The sequence below is a fragment of the Labrus mixtus genome, chromosome 12 (genome assembly GCF_963584025.1).
Source record: "Labrus mixtus chromosome 12, fLabMix1.1, whole genome shotgun sequence".
Lineage (NCBI taxonomy): Eukaryota > Metazoa > Chordata > Actinopteri > Labriformes > Labridae > Labrus > Labrus mixtus.
In genome coordinates this window covers 28,577,814-28,581,269 of record NC_083623.1, presented here as the reverse complement: position 1 = coordinate 28,581,269, position 3,456 = coordinate 28,577,814, and the positions used below count along the sequence as shown (strand labels likewise).

The window sequence follows — 3,456 nt, the reverse complement described above, 5'->3', positions numbered from 1 at the left end:
GTAGGGGGCACATTTACATTGGTGTTGGGCGTAAAACCGCACTGAAAAAGCATGAGGTGAGGCAGCCAGTACCTCTCCCTCAACTGAAGGGGGCAGAGGTACTGGCTGCCTCACCTCATGCTTGAGCAGATTTGAGTTCTGATAACGCTTTTAGATACATACATACTTTACTGATCCAGAGGGAAATTCAAAGCATCCAGTAGCAGCTTATAAAGAAAGAAATATGTCATGAAACATCTTTTGAATCCAAGATTTATTTTTGGGCTTTTTGTGCCTTTATTGTAGGGATAGGATAGTGGATAGAGTCGAAAATCAGGGAAAGAAGTCATTTAAAGATACCTTTCTGATAGAAAAGGACAGCTGTCATTAACACATGAACACCAAGATTCCTACAAGTGTTCGTGTTGCATGTGTCGTGTCAATGGTTTAGAAATGTTTGTTGTTGAACCTAATGATTATGTGTGATGTTAGAAGCTAAAGGTTCACCTCAGTGGTTAACCGCAGACTGTAAATATGGTTATCTGACGTTATGATGAATGTTATACTCCACGTAAATGTGGACATTAAAAAACAAACTTTGTGTAGTAATTATCCGTCAGTAACATAAACTTAACTCAACTGAACCTAATATGTTGTGTAGGTTATAGAGGATGACATTAACGTTACATGGTTAATGCAAACTGTTACCAAATTAAAAAAAAATCACTTTCTATGAGTTCAGGTAAATTGAATCTGGTTATTAATATAGTTCTTAATCATTACAGATGTTCTTATAAAGAATATAGCAGTAGAAATATAAAATATAAATAACATATAGAATGAAAATAAGATATAAAGTAATTAGTACAAGAAATAGTTTGAAGAATACAGCCATGTACTGAGCTCATGTTAATAATAAATGAGTTACTGTATGTTCTGTACTAAAGCACAGAGACTGTTAATGATTTAAATAATTCAGGTAGTATTTGTTTCATGTTAAGATGAAATACTATCCACAATAAATTGCTTAATCTTTCCTCACACAAAATCTGAGACAATTTGATGTGGAATATCATTGTGCAAGTGAGTGAGAGAGCTGAAAATATCATGATTACAATAAGGTTTATCTTCTTAACTTTAAATAGATGTTGATTACCTGAATACTGTACCTTTGTTGTCTGGGTAGTACACTGTTGAATTTATAAATGTTCTCTTACACACAGATGAATACAGAAAAATAGATGAGAACAAAAAAATGATTTAATGAATAACTGATATTTTCTCTCTTTCTTTGTCATCCTGAAGACCCCTCACTAAAAGTCCATGTTCTCCTGGATCCATGTCACATGCTCGAGCTTCTTCAGAATGACATTTCAACAGTCAAAGTTCTGGTGAGAGAAGATGGCCAGCAGATAAGACGGCAGTACATCAACGAGCTTCAGGAGGAGGAGGAGGGTTTACACCTTGGAAGTCTGTATTCATGCTTCAGCTGTTCAAATAAAAATAGATCTCCTCCAAACAACTTGCAATCAAACCATTTTCTTCCCATTTTAAAACCCTTTGTCCAGTTTAGATGGGAGAAGTTGATATTATGTGATATTGATCTGGGAAGACTACATTTCTAAATCATTTTTAACTGTGTTTTTATTCACAAGTTATTGATCTTATTTACTCTCCATGTATCTTGATTTAAGAATGGGGCTGTGTTTAAGGACACATTTTGAACTACATTAGTATTTGGTAAAAAAAATGTCAAAAGAAGACAAAGTTGTGTAAAAGTAGACTTCCTTCCCTAAGCTATTGAGTTGAGCATTAATGCACATTTTAGTCTTGTCATTTCAAATCTGAAATGTATACTCATAAGTAGACATAAAGGAGTGCATTTATATAGAAATATTTATTTAATCTGAAAAACCACATTCTAAAAAGTCTGTTTTTACAGCAGAGATTAACATGTTTACAGCTTGGTACAAAACAAACAAATAGGTGTGATTAGCTCATGTCTCGATCGACACACACTGTACGGGGGTCGTTTGATTTGATGAAGGATAAGAGTTATTCACAATAAGGCGTGTAGCTGACCAGCTTGACAGGCGGGTGCGGTGTAACGTTTTGTCAGGAGGTTTAAAACACGCCTCAGCCTCAGCTCTCAGCCTGTGGGTGACATCACTCAGGCCATCCGGGGGAGACCTCCCTCGCAGCGAGTTGTTGAAGAGAAACAACCGAAGTCCACCCCAGAAGAACCAACAAATACAGATGTTGTTGAGGCTCAGGTTTCTTCCTCTGTCTCTGCAGCTCTCTGGGCACCTCGACGGACAAGTCACCAATAATCCACACTGTGTCTATAGGAGAAATACAAAGGTGTTCAATTAATGCCTCAGACAAGACAAAATGTACAGTTAACTACATGTGACAGCTCAGGCTGTTTTTTTGTTATTAGTCACATCTGCAGGAATAATATTGAACAAGGTAGCTGCAACTCATAATAATAGATGCCAGTCTTAAACACTATTATTTCTAACACTTAAAGTTTTTGGTGTGAAGCTGACACTGTCCACAGACTCCATGACTTTACGGGGTTCTATAGAAAACAAATATCTTATAATAAATACTAAATATTTATTTATCAATTGTCATGTTCACCGTCATCACTGTTGACATCAGTAAATATAAAACACAGACATTCCTCTTTTTGTCAGAACAGTAACATGAACTGTATGCTTTGTAATATTGATTTCTTCTGGATGTCTCATATTTATTTACAGTCTATGGATAAAACTTTATTAATGTATTTCTCTGCTAACACTGACAAAGTCTAACTGCTCTGACAAATAACTAATAACCATAATTGTATATTTAAAAAAGTGCAGTTTTAAGACTTTAATTAAATATTTGGGTTGAATATAATTTGTTTTAACTGTGTTGTAGAAAAGTTAAATGTTAACTTACTGTTTATAGAGATAACTCAGGACGAGCAGGAATAGGGGATGATAGCAGCCTAGCTGTTAGCTATGCTGTGAAGTGGACTGCTAACGTCGAACTGAATGGGCGGAGTTAAGTCCCGCTGGTCCCGCCTTACTGTTGTAGCTAGGTTGATCCGAAGTTAGGCTGAGACTGCAAATCCAATATGGATGCGGCCGTCGATTGGACTCATTTGCTGCCTGTATAACAGACGGGTCAGGGTTCCTCCAGTAATATTTACAGTCTATGGTAACGAAGTTTCTTTCCTCTTCTTCAATTTTTTGGCGGTTCAGGTTCACTTAAAGTTGTATACCCCCACCTAGTGTCGAAGAGTGTGTAACACCATGTAATTTACATCGACATTTAAACTTGAGTCATATGAAAACAAAAAAACACCCAAAGGAGAATTCAGGACAAATTAAGATACTAAAGGAATGTGAAGCTTTTCTAAAGAAAGAAACACCGTATAGAAATACAATTTATAGAAACAATACCTATAGAAAATAACTTATAAAA

General features: G+C 35.9%; 1 long non-coding RNA gene across 1 annotated transcript; it reads right to left on the bottom strand.

Moving 5' to 3' along the window:
- Nucleotides 1-1,857: 1,857 nt before the first annotated feature.
- Nucleotides 1,858-3,192, bottom strand: LOC132984539 (uncharacterized). The gene is made up of 2 exons (XR_009674956.1): nt 2,929-3,192; nt 1,858-2,321 (listed from the first exon to the last, which is right to left on the bottom strand). It is a non-coding gene; the product is annotated as an uncharacterized LOC132984539 (long non-coding RNA).
- Nucleotides 3,193-3,456: the final 264 nt, after the last annotated feature.